General features: G+C 37.8%; 1 long non-coding RNA gene across 1 annotated transcript; it reads right to left on the bottom strand.

Moving 5' to 3' along the window:
• Positions 1 to 225: 225 nt before the first annotated feature.
• Positions 226 to 19,276, bottom strand: LOC125910012 (uncharacterized). Its single transcript, XR_007453824.1, has 4 exons — positions 19,195 to 19,276; positions 17,181 to 17,260; positions 2,926 to 3,083; positions 226 to 2,370 (listed from the first exon to the last, which is right to left on the bottom strand). It is a non-coding gene; the product is annotated as an uncharacterized LOC125910012 (long non-coding RNA).
• Positions 19,277 to 19,658: the final 382 nt, after the last annotated feature.

The raw sequence follows: 19,658 nt of genomic DNA, 5'->3' as shown, positions 1-19,658 counted from the left end.
CAAAAGAGTGATAAATTATAAATAATTTTATGAACATTAATATGACAACTTAAATGAAATGTCATGCGCCCATCCTCAATCAATCACTTTAACCTTATGAAGTGCTTTGATTGGCCCAACTTTGGTTACATGTTTACCTCTTTCACTGGAGGTTCATTCAGATTCACTCAAACTACATGGGTTAGGAATGCAAACGAGGTACTTACCGAGTAGGTGAAGAAAACATATCTACTTCACCACATGGTTCATGTTTAACCATATTATTTCATCTTTGCCATTTGTACCATTGAATGGTCCCTGCCTTTAAGTCAATTTCTCTATACCTTCCTCCAGGGGAAAATGTAGAATATGAACCAATGAGATATCTTGCCTAGTTCTTGCTCCAGGATCTTTCTCTTTTTGCTAGGCAAGGTCAGTTGACATTTTCCATAGTTCTTGACACAAATTCATAACTGCTAAAAGTTAAAATCCTGCAAATCCAATTCTGTTCCAAATTATAGAATTAATCTTGAACTTGGTCACTGGAAAGTCAAGAAGTTAAAATTTTTCACATGAGGTCTCTTCACCTAGTTGTTCTTTTTTTACTTTGGGTCCAGGTATGCCAAGTTCCTTGGGAACTTTCTTTGGTCCTAACATCATGGTCCAAAACTATACTCAAATAAGTTTCTGTAGGCTAAGACAACGGCTCTGCTTAGATCTTTCCATCAGTGCTATTCTCAACCCTCAGCGCTATAGCTGGGCCCTACCCTATGAGATTAGATTTTCTAGAGCTAGCTCACATACACAGTCACTGTGCCTATCTTCTAGCTCTGCTCCATAGCCCGTTCTTTCACGTTGGTTTTGTAGTTGTGTACTCTTTAACCTATTTTTCTGTTTGAGTTTTCCATATTGCTCTAAACTGAACATTCTGGCATCAGTTTTTATATGATCAGTTTAAAGAGCTTTCTCTGAAATTGCTTAAACTTTATATATCAGGCTCACTGCCTCATCTTGTGGTTTCACACCTGAATGATCCAAATCAGTATGATCTTGAAAAAGTCAAACACTAACATGGTGACAAACATTCTTCTCGGAATTCCTTATTGGCAAAACTCTAGCAGGACTTCTATCAGTTCAAGCCCATGTCCCTACAATGATGATCCCAGTCTCCTTAAAATGCCCAAGAAAGCCCAATGCTCCCAAAAGAAATTGCTGTTTGTTCTAGCCAAAATCTGACTATAGGATCCCGATCTCCTTTTTCTGGAACATTTGCTTTAGAAAACTTGCAGCTGTAAACCTTTCCTCTAAACCTTTGAGATGTATCTTCTATAACCCAGGAACGTCTTTCTTGAAGACCTAGGAGCCATTCTTTTGAAATGTAATCAACAAGATAGCGTCCATCTGTGTCTCCCAATACCTGTGTGAGGGTAGGAGCTTAACTTTGATTAAGTACCAATTAGCAAACGCAGCTGGCCTAGTCACATAGATAAACCTCCCCAACCCCAACCAATACCTTTCAGTACTTTTCCTTTAGTATACTCCAACATTTAAAAATCTGTTTTAGCAGATATGAGCTCAGTTTACACTGAAGTCTCTATCCTACTGCAATAGCCTGAATAAAATCAATCTTTCCACCTTTAACAAAAGGCCAGTTGTTTATTTCTTTTACAATGGCCAAATTTCCCTGTCTCACATATAACCTTGCCTTCTACTTCACAAAGAAAATTTAAATTATCAGTAGTGGCCTCACTCATCTTTCTGATTCCCAGTCAACACACTAGTGCACACTGACACACACTTCTGCCTTCTTTCTTCTGCTTTCAGAGGTGATGTCTTTCCTGTTCAAAGCTCTTGTGTTCATTGATCTTTCCCTCAGCTGGAGCCACCTTTTTAATTCCCCCTTTTATATATCACAGCTTGAAACAGGCTGCTTCTTCTGAGCCTATCAACATACTCAGGGTCTTCCATTTTGAAAAGATTTTAAATTCTCCCCGATCCTATGTACTACTCCTGAGGCCATCAGATTTCTCTCCTTCTCTTTTTATCCATGATTCTTCAATGAGTGATCTCCGCTTTCAACTCCCATTTTTTGATATCCACCCATTTCTCATTTCACTGAAATACAGCCTCTCAACAGATCTCAGGGAATTGCTCTAATTACTAACTTCCTAAATGCTGATCCCAAGGGAAACTTTTCAGCTCTTCTTTGTTGGGCTTCTTTGTTGTATTTAAATGTGCAGTGTCTTAACTAATTCCTATAAATTTTCATTTACTCTCTCGACTCTAAGACTATATATTTTGCCTTTATTTTCATTCTCCTTTATGGAATCTTCTTTTTCCATAGGCGTATAACATTGAGATCAGGTTTCCTCTTCTCATCCATTGGTCCCTCTGTAAACAATATCATTAGTCTTATTGTTTCATTATCTATTGTAAAAAAAAAATCAGTAAAATACAAGCAAACATAGCAAAAAAAAAAAAAACGAGTCCATCCTAAAAAGTCTGCTATATTGACCAAATAACTGACCCAATCCATTTCTCTAGAATAGAAATATTAAGGTAGCAAAAATGAAACAGAGTACTTTATACCTGGAAAATGTTTTTTTTTTAATCTCCTCAACACTTTATAAATAAGCAAAACAAATTCAGGGGGATTAAATTCAAAGTCACATAGTAAAAAGTAATATTGGACTTTAATTTCTTTTTCCCCACCCTAAAGTCAATATTCTTTCCAGTGTTCAATGATTCCAAGTCTTTTACAAATGAGACTATATTTTCAGAGTGTAAAAGAAAAACACTTTACTGGAAGCTTAAATTTATGCAAATGAAAATATATAGTTTAATGTACTCACTTATCTTCAGAATATTAAAATGGACATCAAAATAGAAAGAGGTATTATGACAATCACTAGGTCAGCATCTTAATAGACATTTCTCTACCCTTACCTTGGCTTTGACATATTATATATGTTAAATTTATATATAAATGTCTCCAAGTGGTCCAGAAATTCTTCCTACACAGTGCAAGCCAAAGTCTACAGGTAAGAGGCAGCAACCCTCTGCGCAAAGCTTGATGTCACAATATCACCATGGCAACAATATCCCTGAAGAGAGGAGATGCAAATTTTGTCCTGAAAATTAATCAGCTGCAGTGACAATCTTATTTACTATCTCTGGCAAATAGTACAAATCTACATAAGACCTGTGAGAATCTTCCAGTACTCGTTTCCATTAAATAAGACCACAGATCTTATTAAGTAAACAATTTTCCCCAAATCAAAATCATAAACCTATTCCTAGGGCATCTTGTGGAAAGTACCCATTTATCACATGTACTATAAACTTTTTTTAATTGAATATAGTGGTAATCTTTCCACATATTGGCTCTCAGCTATCTTATTTTTTGACCTGACTTTTTAAATGTCTATTAGTTGCCTCCAGATCTATGCATAATAAAAACAACTTGAGGAATAGGATGTGAAAAGAGTGCAGAATAAGAAAATCCATCCAAGATATATTTTAAAGTAAGAAAAATGCATATTTTTCAGTCTAACCTATGGTTGGAACTGTCAAGACCCAGCTGAAAACAATGAGCTCATTTCATTGAGAGATGGTAGGGGTAGTGGAAAAATCAGACTCCAGAGTGAAATAAACTAGTATTTAGACCCTAGTTTTGCTGATGTATAGATGTAAAATGGTCAATTCTCTTAATACCTTTTAATCTCAGTTTCTTCATGTAAAATGGGGATTGAAAATACCCCAATTTTTCAAGATCCTTGGGAACATTAGAGATAATGTATATGAATTGCTTGGTATGCAGTAGGTGTTCAAAAAAAAAAGGCAAAGGAAAGCAAATTATCGCTATTTATGAGACCATCTGTACTTTGTTTTCACCAACACCTGAGCTCCTGGATTTCTTGCATACACCTGACAGCTTGAGCCTGGACTGACCCTCTGAATCTAACACTTAAGATTATCACACTGAAATACTGGCACCTAGAAATATCTTTTGCTGGGCCAGACTGTGCCCCCTAATCTTCTCTGCTCACAGATGATGGATCCAGCTCATTCATATATGTTCCTCTTTGCCTTCCCATTGCAGCCTTGAAGGCTCACACTGACACTTCCTCAATGTCTTGGCTCATAGCTAAAATGGGGCCCATAAAGCTAATGGAAGAATAATACAAGTGTTATAAGCCCTGGACATCAGGGCAGAATGAGGTTATGTTAACCATTTGCTGCTCATCACCATTCCTTGTCCTCAGAGTTCACCTCTGGTGCCAAGTACCTTGGTTTATGACAGCTCAAGTCTCACAAGTTTCTAGTACAGGCTTTCTTTTCTCCATGATCTTTCCCAGTGTGACTTTCTAGAGTTCACTTGCTAGAAGCAGATTTCACCTTATGCCTTTCCACAGAATACTGATAAACTCCTTCACAGCAAGCTCTCAATAAATTACTTAGTTTACAACATTATCTCTATTTGGTGGAGTTGAAATTCTAATGAGATAATCTCTGAAATTCAGAATAAGAGGAAAAGTTCTCAGACATATAGTTGCTATCTATCCTTATAGCTAAAATATGAACATGCAATCTTCTTCCTCTGAGTATAATTTCATTATGCAGAAGCAATTCTGTATGCCTAAAAATAAAAATAATAATATCAATTGCTGGTTATTACATAGTGTTGAGGGAGTGGAATCTTAGTAGAGACACCCAACATGAAGTTGGAAAAGCTACTCTTTAATCCTTTAAAAGTTCATGTGGTTGCAAGTAACACATCACAGGAAATATTTGCAATCTTCATAAACTTAGAGATATGAGTCTTAATGGATAGGAGGAAACAGTAAAAGACAGGGCAGAAATAAAATACTTGCTAGCAATAACATGTAGAATAAGAAGCTGGTGATTAGACTTAAGTGTTCCAAAATTCTCGTATAGAGTTATTAATTAATATTAAGCATTATTAAGCTATATATGCATATCAAAATTTGACTAGCAACCTTTAAAAAAACAAGCAAAAACAATGTATATAACTTCCAAACAGAAAGAGCCAAAACCTTATCAATTCAATGAAAGTGAGACAGGGGGAAAGTGGAGGAAAAGAAAAAGAACAAATAGGAAGCACCATAAGCACCATATAAGATGTTAGAAATAGACCCAGACTCACAGTAATTTTAATAATGTAAATGAGCTAAAAAAAACCAACAAGTTCACAGTAGACTATCATAGTAGGTAACAAAATTCGCAGGCTGTTTATGGTAGTCAAAGCTGAAACATAAAGACACTAAAAGGGTGAGAAAAAAAGGATGAAAGCTGGTGAAGCTATATTTTATCAGAAAATATTCTTTAAGAATGAAAGTATTCTTGAGGCACCTGGGAGACTCAGTGGGTTGAACATATGACTTTGGCTCAGGTCATGATCTCACAGTTCATGGGTTCAAGCCCCACATTGGGCTTGCTGCTGCCAGCTTGTCAGCATGGAGCTGGCTTTGGATCCTCTGTCTCCCTTTGTCTGCCCCTCCCCAACTTGCGCCCTCCCAAAAATAAATAAATATTAAAAAAAGAATAAAAGTATTCTTACTAATAAAAATTGTCACTAAAGATTATAGTGGAGTAGTTCTAAAATTACATTAGGTATATTATAGAATTGAACAAATAAGTAAATGTGGTATTTTGGGGAGCCAGGTTTCTTACAGTGAAAGAACACACAGGGACCACACACACACACACACACACACACACACACACACACAAAGTATACATATACACATGCCCATATACACATGCACATACATATCTATACATATTATATACATATTATATACATTATATATATTATATACATATTATATACATTATATATATTATATCTATACATATTATATACATACATATATATACATACACACACACACATATATATAAAATAAAAACCAAAAATACAATAAAATAAAATAAAATAAACACACTTCTTTAAATCAAGAATGATACAAGTAGGCTGGCAAGTTTGCTGGCTTGAAAAGTAAGCCTTCTAAAAAATAACAAGTAAATGAATGAATGACATAACATATGTGGGACAATTTTTGGGGGGAAAATTACAAAACTTTTGAAAGTATTAAATTAGATAAAGAATAAATATATTATGCATATAATAACAAAATAATATTTAAAGATATTGATCTTTCCAAATTGTCCCATAAATTTATTAATTCCAATCAAAATCTTAAAACAAATTTTTCATGGAAAAATAGAAATCAATTTAAAAATTTTTGTAGAACAGAAAAAAAATGGAAAAAATATTACAAAAAACTCATGATTAAAGGAGGAAGCATTACCCAACAAAATAGCAAACAAAGATTATTAAGCCAAATTCATTTGGAGAGATGATAGGAAACCCTGGATTTAAAAATTTAACAAAATAGGGGGTGCCTGAATGGCTCAGTCAGTTGGGCGTCAGACTTCACCTCAGGTTATGATCTCACAGTTCTTGAGTTCGAGCCCAGCATCAGCCTCTATGCTGACAGCTTGGAGCCTGCTTCGGATTCTGTGTCTCCCTAGCTATCTGCCCCTCCCCCATTTGCGCACGTGCACTCTGTTTCAAAAAAAAAAAAAAAAAAAAGAATTTAACAAAACAACCAGTAGAACACAATCCAGACCTCAGAATCTTACCAACACATATAAAGAAAAGTGATCCCTAACAAAGTGGCATCATAAATCAGTGGGGAAAGGGTGGACTTCAATAAATGGTACTAAGGGAAAATTTCAAATAAAAAAAAAGTGAAATCAGATCCCTACCTCACATTATGCACAAAAAAACCAGTAACCATAAACATGTACCTTTGCTTTTTACAAAGGAAAACATGACAACTTTCAGAAAAGATTGTCTCCCTCTCCCACTGTCTCCTAATGTTCTCTGCGTGCTACCTGGTGCAGCCTGGCACCTCTTTTGTAAAACAGCTGCTAAAGCTATAGCATCCAGGGTGCCTGGGTGGCTCAGTCGGTTAAGCATCAGACTTCTGCTCAGGTCATGACCTCGTGGTTTGTGGGTTCCAGCCCCACCTCGAGCTCTGTGCTGACAGCTTGGAGCCTGGAGTCTGCTTTGGATTCTGTGTTTCCCTCTCTCTCTGCCCCTCTCCTGCTTGCACTCTGTCTCTCTGTCTCCCATAAATAAATAAATATTAAAAAATTTAAAAAAAGCTATAGCATCCATCTCAGCCAATGAAAAGCCCATGTACAGTCTCAGGACTGAGAACACAAATGAGGTTAATTTAAAGTGGCAGGGCAGGCACTGTAGTGCTGTTTAAGATTAAAATGTTTATACCATTTAGTACACTAATGAAAACATATTGTGAACAACTGGGTTTTTCAATAAGGCAGATCAGCTCTTGATTTGGTGGGCAGCCAATCAATAAGGCAGATACAGAGCAGAGCTGGAAATGGAGAATAAAGATGCCAGTGGGGTGTCCCAGCAGCAGACAGGTGTATCTGCTAAACAGAAAGAACCAGCTACTTTTCTCCAGAACTGTGCTCCCATGTAAGGCAAAGTATTCTAAATTGAAGAACCACAATTTGGTTCCAAGACACTCTGCTATGTTAGGTTTTCTTTAGTCTTTTATTTTCCCCTCCTGATTTGTTTTAATTGTACATAAGACAAGTGACATATGCACACAGGTACACTGCATTTTATTTTCCAAACAGACAATGATGTGCAAGGCTGGGTATGAAAGGACTTCTCAGCTCTTAGAAACTCCTATATGACTTTCAGTCCTTTGAACTTTTGTAATTAGGCCATCATCAATAAACCCTTGTCAAATTATCCTAACTTGAGTTGTGACTTCTGTTTTCTAGGACTCTGATGCATACACCTTTTTCCACAGGCTTCACACCAAATCAGAATCTTTGATGGCAAAATTTCTATGACTGTCCACTGGTCGGTGTCATCTGTTCTGGCCAAGATCTCAAATTCTGAATCCTCAGAGAAGGGACCAGAATTAGATAGCCAGCAGCCTCAGAGCCCAGCCAACATAAACTTGAAAGTGTGTTTCTAGAAATTAGGATGACAGCTAATGAAGTGAGTTCCTGGGAACCACAATTCTACATATAGCAATATGTTCACACAACTCTTACAAGCAATCTACACACCATGGAATGGAAGAAAGCATATTAAGCCCCTATTTACTCAGTAACAGATTTCTTAACTTTCTTTCATGAACTTAAAAGCTTATATAAATAAACTTTCTAGACTCCTGGTGTATGAAGAAATTTGTTAACGAGGAGTTTATTCATTAAGTAAAGTCACAAAACCTTACTGTTTACATATTTTAAAAATAAAGATACAAAAAGTAATCACTAACAAAAAAAATAAGATACAATATTTTTCTGGTCTGAAGATCCCTTTACCTTCAGACACTGAACACAATATTAACTCTGGAATTGCAAGGTCAGGAGCAAGGATATCAGATCCCAGAAGTTTTAGTTCCTGGCCAGCTTGTGAAGTTCAAGATCCTTAAGCATGCTGATCACAGCTGGGAGGATTTGTTTTGCTCTATTATTTTTCTGTGCTGTCAGATAATTAGCAGTACTTAAATTCTATCTTTTTAAAGCTCTCTGTTTTTCTCCAGCCTATGCGTTTTATTTTAAATGTGTCTCTAATATTAATGGCAGAAGGTATTTCACAACTCAGCTCCGAGTACTTTCCCAGTGCCATCTACTATTGATCTCCCTAACAGCCTCTCCCCAACCTCTCCCTGCTCCTGGCACAGCCATACACTGATACTCCTACTACAGATAAGGTTGCTATCCTTTCTTACCCATGTACCTCATGTCTCCCTGTCTGGAATTCCCTCCCCACCTTTACATTGAACCCTTTCTAGGAGCTGCCTCTTGATATTTTCCTTCCACTCCTTTTCACGCTGAACTGTCTTAGGGCTCTAGTATATTCAGGGACCAGAAGTCCCTTCCTTCCTCCCTACATCTTCCTGGGCAGGTGATGTCTGCCCTGCCCTGAAATACGATATTAGATTTCAGTCAACCTTCTTTGCATGTTGTGAGAAGCTGCTTTGTGTCAGGTACCCTGCCAAGCCCTAGAGATTCAAAGACAGCCAGGGTGGCATAGTAAAGCTGGAATACAACGGACCTTAGTCAAAGAAGCACATTACAATGGTCCATCCTGGAGGCACATGAAAAGGCTCTCAGAGCACAGATGCTGTAAACAGGAAAGATGACTGAAGGCCATGAACTGTGGGCAGGAAAGAGTTAAAGATATTTCCCACTGGTCCCAGTCTGCACCGTTTCATTGCAAAGTCACATGCATACAGTTTCTGTTCTGTGAGAATGAACACAGAAGACAAAACAAAACAAAACAAAACAAAACAAAACAAAACAAAAAACCCCAACATCTTAAACCAAATACTGTGTTTTCTGGTGGAGGATACCAATCTTCTTGCTGCCCTCTCTTTTTGTCCAGAATCATAAGGCAAAGACTGATATCCCTATGAGAACGCAGGGCCGCTCTGTGACTGTATCAAATCTCCTATGACAGGTCTGCATTGCACAAGGTCTCTCTCTTCTTTGGCATTTGGCATAGCTGCAATTCCGAATTTTTTAAAATGCGATAGCTTGATGATTTTCTATAATGTGACACTGTAATAGTCACAGATCAGGGCTTGCTTGTTTCTCCCATCTTTGCATCTTTAGCACCCATCACAAGGCCTGCCACATTAAAACACTCAATAAATAGGTGTCAGAGAAGAGCCAATAAATGATAATACCATTATCAACTAGGTATCTCCATAAATTTAGATACAATGTTTCATATAATCCTTACAGTAATCCTTTTTTAAATATAAGATCACTGAGTCTTTGAGAGCTGAAAAATGGGAGGTTTATGATTTGAACCCAGGTCCACCTGGCTTGCTGCAGTCACACTCTTAGCTACACTGTCATATAATAAGATCTATTAGGGGAGAGGGTTGATACAGCAAGTTTCCAGAAACAACAAGGGCTGGAAGCAACAGACAGAATGAAAAGTCATTTTTAGCAAGTCCATCGGACACCGAATGTGGAAGTGCCGAATTCCTGCTGATTTCCATTCCACAAAGACAAATTGGAAATCACTTAAATATCCAAAGTAAGAAAATTGTTAAGTCAGTTATGGCTATGGCACATCTGTGTGGTAGAATACTATTTAATCATCAAGTCATATTTTATGAGAATACGGGGAAATGTTCGAGATATATCATTAGATAGAAAAGGCAGATTATAAAAAAGGCTATATACTACAACTTGGCTTTATTTTGTTTTGTTTTGATATATTCATTTTTTTTAATTTTTATGTTTTGAAGTAATACATGTATAGAACTTAAACACTAACATACTAGTACAAGGCTTGTTACAAGAAACAGTGATCCCTTGACTCTACTTTTTTTCCTCAGTAGCCCTTCTCTAAGAATAAATCAGAGATAAAGAATATTTAAATTCTTTAACGGTTTCTTCTTGCATTTGCCTTCATGTTTCAGACCAGTACCACCAAGAGACCAGGCACGGATCTGGTACCAGATCCAGGCATAGTTTCAGATCTAGGCACGAATCTGGTTCTAGCAGATCAGATCACTCCTGCTGGACAACACAAGTATTTCTTTCTTGGGATCTTCTAAGACTGAACCATTAATATGGTGCTTACTTGCTGATGTGGGATGACTCATTTATATCAGACACAGGATAAGTTCAGACCCTGGACTTCCAACTTCCCACTGTTGACCCTTGGCTTAGAGCTGCACCTAGAAGCCTGTGCAATGGATCTCACCCATCCATGTTCCACTTATCCTGCTATTTCAGGTCTACAGCATCCAAACATGGGCGTGTGGTTTTGGTGGTGATGGCAGAAATTCTTTCGCCTGTATGCCCTCTGCCACTGGCACTACCCACTGTCAGGCAGTCCTACAGAAGTGCTGTGCCCCCCCACCCAGGGTTCTTGAGACTGTTGCTCCTGAATACCAACAGGCCCCTCTCATCCGTTTGCTCTAATTGCCTCCAGTGCATGAAGACATATCAATCTCCAGGGTCAGTCTTCAGCTGTGCTAGACAAGAGATAATCTCTGTTAATGCAACACCCCATCAGCTTTTCCAAGTCACTGGAAAACAGTATTCACAGAAAGTAACGGTTTAACCAGCATTAAATACGTAGAATTAGGGAACTGTAAAGTAAGATCTATATTATTTCAATACAGATTCTGAAGAAATAGTGCCTTATGAGTAATAACAGTACTGCTATCTTTTTTCTCAGGACAGTGAAGAGATATGAAATTAGCCAAGAATGGAACTGTTGACAATAAAGAACACAATGCTATGGTTTCTGTGCCTGAACTAGAAGAGGTGTTCCTGGACACTATGATACTTCCTAAATGTAAATACCTCTTCTTTTCTCTACATCTGCAAATAAATCAAATCCTGATATCTTTCATGGGCCCATGAACTTTATCACACACCTTAAACTGAATTGTTTATGTAAAAAAAAAAAGGCACTTCAAAAGTATTATCCTGTATCCTACATACCTTAGGGGAGGCTCTATTTATAACTTGCAGTGTTGCTACTTCAGGATTTCATAATTTTAGACATTATCTATTGAGCTCCTTCTCTAGAATATCAGAAATGATCTTTCTTAAACTTCTTCAGCTTCACATATATATCAATTTATATACATGTGTGTGTGTGTGTATAAATTCCGACACCAAAGTAAATAGCAGGTTTGCTTCCACAACATTGCTAACATACCAGAGTCCCCAAGGAAGTGCTAGGTTTATTTTCACAGCCAATTTTTGCCTTTTGGATGCCCTGGGTCCTGGCTTCATTCCCAGATTAGGTCTTGGCTCCTGCTAAGAGTCAACCAACTGCTAAAAATGCAGAGACTTAGAAGCCAAAGGACTGGAAAAGAAGAGCTTGAAGAACGAGCCAGCCTGTCAAGGATCCAACAGGCTGTAACTGGTGGAGGGGGGCTCCTGCCAACTATCACAGGGATTCCAGAGTAGACCACAGAACATCTGGGACAGGCTGCGGAAGTTCAAGGGTGGAACTGTTCCAAACGTGATTCCTGACTGTAATCTAACTCCAATTCTTTTCATCTGATTATGTTTCATGAGTTTCTTACTTTGTCTCTTCCTCTCATAGTGTTTTTTTTTTCTTTTTCCACACCCTTCAACAACAACTACCACTATCAGCAGATAATAAAATTCCTTTCTGCCTTGTTCAATGGCCCCAGCAGAACATAAGTTCACTTTATTAGTTATGCCTTACTAGTTGCCCTAAAAGTCTATACCCAGGGTAGAGCATAAGCCTGAGAAGTTTATAGGTCCCAATAAGATTAGCCTTCTACAAACTCTATAGAAATCAGAGCTCCTTAGGAAGCCCAAGACCTTTGCTGAAGTATGAGGGTTATACAGTGTCAGCTTTCCTATGTTCATAGATGCAGAGCATTGAGCAATAAAGAACAAAAAGAGTGTTGAGGAAACAATATGTAGAGGTGGGGTGCTGAGCAATAAGGAATATGGGGAAACAGCCTGTCCTAGGAATCAGAGGCAGCAATTTCAACTACAACCCTCCAACAACCCCATCTCTAAATATAGGTGGGAGAAAAGCCTCTCATAATGGAATGACTGGGTTAATAGTAGCATTTTGCCTCAGGAAGCATTTTCCCTTTCGGAAATGTTCTCCATTCTGATTTATTACTTTACTCTTAATTTAGCCTAGACCAAACATTTAATTTTAAAAGTATTTTTCTGGGACATTCTATATGCCTACATATTTAAAAGTAATAAATCCACAAGGAGTCATTGTGGTATCAGAAGTGTCTTGACTGTGGTAGCAAATACATGAATCTATGCAGGTAATAAAATGTACAGAACTTAACACACACATACATAACAATGAGTACAAGTAAAACTGGGGAAATCAGAATATAATCTTTGGGTTGTACAAATGTCAGTATCTTGGTCGTGATGTCATGTCATGTTTTGCAAAATGTTATCTTTGGGGTAAATTAGGCAAAGTGTACAAGAGATCTCTCCGTATTATTTCTTACATCTTCATGTGAATCTGCAATGATCTCAAATTACAAATAATATTTACAAATAATAATGAATCAGGGGTTCCTGGGTGGCTCAGTCAGTTAAGCATCCGACTTCTGCTCAGGTCATGATCTCATGGTCCGTGAGTTCAAGCCCTGCGTCGGGCTCTATGCCGTCAGTTCGTGGAGCCTGCTTCGGATTCTGTGTCTCCCTCTCTCTCTGCCCCTCCCCCATTCACGCACTGTCTCTCTCTGTCTCTTAAGAAATGAATAAACGTTAAAAAAATTTAAAAAATAATAATAATGAATCAAGCTAACAACACGCTAAATACAATACAGTCTATCCTCATCTTTTAAAATATGCCACATAACTACCTAGAATTTCAGGTTTCATTTTGACATTCTCTCACACCTTGGAGTTTTACACTCTGGGGTACCCATCCCTGGTGTACCCCTCTTTTCTCACCTCAGGCTGCACCTGCACTGCACAAGATGACTGAAATACACACTGTGGATCTTCAGTGGAACATACCCCTTTCACCTGTCCATATACCTTTCATCTCTGACACAGCCCCTCAGAGCCCCACAAACTTGAAATTCTGGAGACCTCAGTGCTCAGAGCTGGGCTGTGGGGCAGAGTTGGGGCACTTTAGCCTCTGAATGGATGCATCTCCTTGACCCTGTTAACTTCACATCTTGTGGAGGGCCATAATCAGAAAAGGACCAGGGTGAGGCCCAGGCCAGGGGTCTCTCTCGTCAAAGTCTAAGTGGGGGAGGTGTCAATCATTATTACCATTTTGTAGATAAGAAAATAGAGACTTAGAAAAATTATGCCTCATGCAACTGATAACGATGAAGCCAGATCTCTCAGGGTTTAGGGGTCTATTGGAAACTTGAGTAAAACATTCACTCCACTGTCATTAAGGAGTCTACCGAGGGCCTTCCTATCTTTTCACAGCTGTCATAATTATAAGCTGGATATACAAGTTGTCTTTCTCAGGATTTATATAATTAATTTAATGGGACAGATTAGTATGAAATTGAATTCAATTCAAGAGACATTCATTGAAAACCTATGCCACAGTTGTTTAGACACTGCTCATTATTTTCAGGGCCAGCTCATTTATCTTGATTAATTCAGGTGCCAACTCTGCAACATAAAAAATAGGTGCTAAACTTAAATAAATGTATTATGCAGTCACCATTACAAATAGTAATGCTTTAGCAGGCATTCCTGAGACACTTCTATGCATTTTGTTCTATTTTTTCATTATTTCCAGAAATTTCTCTCTAGTTCTTAAATAATAAGATGATTAGATAGAATGATATACAAAATTCACCCTCTTTTCCTCCAGATAGAGAGGTGGAAATGAGTTAGACAAAGTGGAAGGTGGATAGTGTAAAGAAATGGAAGCTGGCAAGAATAACAGAAAGCTTAAGAGTTAGAAATGCTTCCTAATTTGTCAACTATAGCCCTCCTAGGACCTCTCAATACAAAACTTTAAAAAATATCAGACACATTCTTCCTTCTTCTGGTCAAAATATCCTATTCTGTTCCTTTGGGTGTCCCCACTATTTCCTACTGATAGAGTGGTTTAGAGATATTGGACTGACTTTACCCTACATCATGTTGAGTGAGCTGAATGCTCTATCCTGTCAGCTGGGGAAAAACAAATTCTCCTTCACCCTCAGTGGGATTATAAGTGGAATCCCCAGAAACAAGGACAGAGGGAACCTTCTTGCCACAGTGCACCATGAACATTTATCTTGTATCTCTTCCAATAGTCATTTGTGGAGATGAAGTTGTAAGAAGAAAATATGTGAACTTGAGCTCATGGATTTGGGGCATCTTTTCTAGCAGAGGCTTCCTCTTCTGGATTCTCTGCATTCCATTTAGATAAGGTTTTGGAGTCAGATATCTTCAAGTAAGAAAAGTGTTACTTTAGTAAGATAGCATCATACAAAATTAGGAAATCATTCTCAAAATAATGGATTTAGTTGGGAGAAACCAAGAATGTTAATGTATGTGAAGTTGCCTGCAATATTAAATAAAATATAAAATATACTGGACATGGATTAAATCAGCCAATGAGATGAGCTGGGGATCACAAAGCATTGAACAAGTGGAGAGGAGTGGAATGGTGCCAAACAAGGAGCTCAGAGTAAAGATGAGGAGGCAGGAATTCAGTGATATATATCAGTGAGGCAGAGATGGGTCTTCTAGACTGGACAACTGCTATAGCAGGAGTGCCTCCTCTCTCCACACTTGCCACCTAGTCTACTAGTCTCAACACAGCCACCAACTCTGTCCCCTATTCTAAAGGTTTCCTGATAAGATAATAGAAACTTAGAAAAAGTTTCCTATCTACTTGAAACTCAAAGACTTACCATGCCACCCAGTCTTACATGATCGGGTCCCTGGCTCTCTCTTCAATTACACTCTTCAATCTTTCTTTCTCCTAGTTTACTTCCCTCATCCCCTTTGGTCAGCTTACTATTTCACAAATACTTCAAGCATGTTCCCACTTCAACAACTCTGCATTTGCTCTGTCCTCTGCCTGAAATGTCCTTTCCCTAAATAGTCACACAACTTCCTCCTTCAATTATTCAAGTCCGTATTCAAATGCCCACATGATCCAGGAAAGCTTCCTTAACCACTCTATCCAAAATAGCACATATACTCACCTAAATTGCTCTCTCTCCTCCTTGCCTCCTTATTATGTCTTCACAATAAGGGTTACTAACTGATAGCATGTTATTTTGTTCATTCCTTGTCCGAACCCCATACTGGCTTTAAATTCCATGAAAGCAGAAACTTTGTTTGCATTGCCTCTGTATCAGCAATGCCTGCAACATACCCAGCATGTGGTAAGCACTCAGAAGCATTTGTAGAATGAAGAAATGAAGTATGGTGAGTGGTTCATAGTGGACTATTATGTGAAAGGTAAGTTTGGCCAAATGAATGAGGTAAAAGCCATCAAAAGGTTTGAAACATAGCATGAGTTGACAAAATGGAGGCAATGGATTTTCTGAAGAACAGAGTTTAAGCCTCAGGATCCATCATAGTTCCTAGCACACAGTAAGATGTTCATTTATTGTTTTCATGATGATGTTAGATGTTAAACAAAACAGAGAAATTCCTTTTCTGTCACATGATGGGACAAGGAAAATGCACTGACCCAGAATGAAAGATTGACATTCCCCTGCACAGAATATAGGAGCTACTATGAACTGAATTGCTGTCCTCCCAAAATTCATATGTTGAAGCCCTAACTCCCAATATAACTATATTTGGAAATAAGGTCTTTAGGAGGTAATTAAAATTAAATAATATCATAATGGCAGAGCCCCAATCAGATAGTAATGTGGCTTTTTAAGAAGAGGAAGAGCGATGTCTGGGTGGCTCAGTCAGTTGAGCATCCAGCTCTTGAAGTTAGCTCTGATCATGATCCCAGGGATGGGAGACTGAGTCCTGCATCGGGGCTCAAGAATCCTGCTTGGGATTCTCTCTCTCTCTCTCTCTCTCTCTCTCTCTCACTCTTTCTCTCTCTTCCTCTCTCTTTCTCTCTCTCTCTCTCTCCCTCCTTCCCTCCCTCTTCTTCTCTATTCAGCTCACATGTTCTGTCTCTCAAGAAGAGGAAGAAGGTGGAGGAAGAGGAGGAGGAGGAGGGGGAGAAGAAAAAGAAGAAGAAGAAGAGCTATCTCTCCCTGTCCCTCTGTTTCTATTTCTTTTTTTTTTTAATTTTTTTTTTTAACATTTATTTATTTTTGAGACAGAGAGAGACAGAGCATGAACGGGGGAGGGTCAGAGAGAGGGAGACACAGAATCTGAAACAGGTTCCAGGCTCTGAGCTGTCAGCACAGAGCCCGACGTGGGGCTCGAACCCATGGACCATGAGATCATGACCTGAGCCGAAGTCAGCCGCTCAACCGACTGAGCCACCCAGGCGCCCCTCTATTTCTTTATCTTGTGAAGACACAGCAAAAAGGTGGCCATCTGCCAGCCAGGAAAATAACTTTCACCACAAACCAAATCTGCCAACAACCTCAATCTTGGACTTCCAGCCTTCAGAAAGGTAAAAAACAAATTTCTGCTCTTTAAGCCACTCAGCTTGTGGTATTTTGTTGCAGCAAGCTGACCTGATAGGAGTCTTCTGGTATTTCTATTTCACATTATTAGAGCTTCTTTCCTGCCGATGAAGTCTTCTGGGAACTCTATCCTGAATGAAATAAGATAGCAACTGGTGATGAGCAGTAAATGGACTGTTTCTCTTGGAGACACTGGCTTTAAATCACATATCTATCAATGAGGCAGCCAGCATAAGGACCCCATTATAAGTGCCCCCTGAAGACTCATTGTGGGAAGAATGTCTAATTTCCCTTGGGACAAGTAACCAATTTTCAGTTATATTATGCTTTCTCACAGATGAGGAGAGTTGTCCTCAGCTGTTTATACCAGTGTTCTAAGATACTCTAGAAAAAGCATTTTAAATGGCTTCCATCATCAAAGCAATATTTGAGTCAATGTGTTATCTGTATATTTTTTTGTAACAAAGAGTGTGTAACAATTTTGTAGTCATAAAAATTATTAAAAATTATTAAAAGTTAATTTCAAAAGAAAAGCAGGATACACATAAACACATACATTATTATTATTATTATTATTATAACAAATGTTGAAAATATATGAGAAAACAGCCCAAGAGCAAATCACCAACAGTGGTTTGTCTTGGATGATGTTAGCTAATGCTTACTGAACACTTTTTGGGATCAGATGGTTTACCTGAATGGCTCATTTCATTTCTTAGCAACCATATGGTATAGTTACTATTAACATTATGTCTATTTTACAAATAAAGAAACTGAGGCACAGACAAGTACAGTACCATTCCCAACATCATATAGTTTGGTGGCACCGTTGGGATTTGAACCTAGTCAATTTGACACTAAAATCGGTGTTCCTACCATACACATACTGTCAAAGATACAGTATTTTATTCCTTTGAGTTTACTTTTACAGTGGAAAAAAAATAGGATTCTCCATATTTCTTGTCTGTGCATAGAAAAAGAAAATAGTATTAAAGGATCAATATAAAAAATTCAAGGCAATGGACAAAATATACACTAAAATCACAACCTGTTTATAGAATTCTGCCTTGCATAAATAAAATTCCATTGCCCACTTCTTGCTGAGATTGTTTTTAGAGAACAGACACCTGCATAAGTCCTGATGGAATGGCCCTCACCTTGGAAAGATGGCCTGCTGTGACTGCATCTGCAATCTAATCATGATTTTCAAAAGAATTAAACTAGAAAAAGAAAACCAGAGTCTCATGAAGTATGTGATTTGAAAAAAATAATAATGGTGAAACCAGTTTGTCTTTTTAAAATAATTAATTGATTCTGTTTAATTTTTAATATTTTTCTAAGGGAAATATATCACTTAAAAAGTATAGATTTTTAGATGTTATATTTTTCTGAAAGAAACATTGACCCTTTAAGTAGGAAAAATTAAATAAGGCATTGTGGTATCAACTGAAACTCAGCAACTATAAGGTTTTTTAGAAAGAAAGCTACAGAGGGGCACGTGGGTGGCTCAGTTGGATTAATTGTTCGACTCTTGGCTTTGGCTCAGGTCATGATCTCACGGTTCGTGAGTTCAAGCCCCACATCGCTGCTTGGGGTCTCCCTCTCTCTCTGCCCCTCCCCGACTCATTCTCTATCTCTCTCTCTCTCAAAAAAAAAAAAAAAAAAACCTAAAAAAAAAAGAAATCTACAGAGAAAGGAGTATATTGAAATCTGTATATGAGGTATCTGGAAGAATCAGTGACTATAGGCTCCATTTTACACATGAATCAGTTTAGATCCAGATCTAAGGAGGGCCATAATTTGGGGTGAGTTCTGGTAATATAGTCAAAGTGATATTGTACACTGCTACCATCCATGAGGTAGTCCAGTGTCTTACCTGCATGTTTTGCATGATCTTAGGAAGAGGTCAAAGATTTTTTAAGTTTACTTCCAGTCAATATTACATTATAAAGAAAAACATACATATATGGGAAATAAGACAAATAATATTTATTTAGAATTGGAAAAGATATATCTCATTAACTTTTGACAAAAGATCACTGAGTGCTATAAACCCATTACTTACCATACTTGGTTGAAAGCCCCCTGCTTGCTGTCACTCGGCCACTTATCCAGTATTCTATATATTTTCGTGATTCATTTATTAAGTTTAAATTAACAGGAATATGTTATAGACTCTCCTGTAAAGAGCACATGTTTTATAAGTACACACTTAATAATGACTAACACTGTTTCTTCTTTTTGCTGTTAATTTCTACAGAGTTGATTAAATTGCACTCTTAACATCCACTTAAGTGTGTTCCAGCGTAGAACAAAATGTTCCCAAATTACATGTTCTGAACTATAGAGAGTCAGCTTTGGTCAATTAGGATGGATTCCTCCCTCTCAGATGTTGATAGAATACGGCTGTTCCATCAAATGCATAATTATAAATTAATGGTTTTAACCACGAAATGAAATCACTAATGTAGCCATATATAATATTTCTGAGGGATACATGTCTCTATCACACTAATTAAGGCATATCTG

The sequence above is a fragment of the Panthera uncia genome, assembly GCF_023721935.1.
Source record: "Panthera uncia isolate 11264 chromosome B3 unlocalized genomic scaffold, Puncia_PCG_1.0 HiC_scaffold_1, whole genome shotgun sequence".
NCBI classification, from domain to species: Eukaryota; Metazoa; Chordata; class Mammalia; order Carnivora; family Felidae; genus Panthera; species Panthera uncia.
The sequence above is the reverse complement of the archived record's forward strand: the minus strand, read 5'-3'. Positions and strand labels throughout refer to the sequence as shown.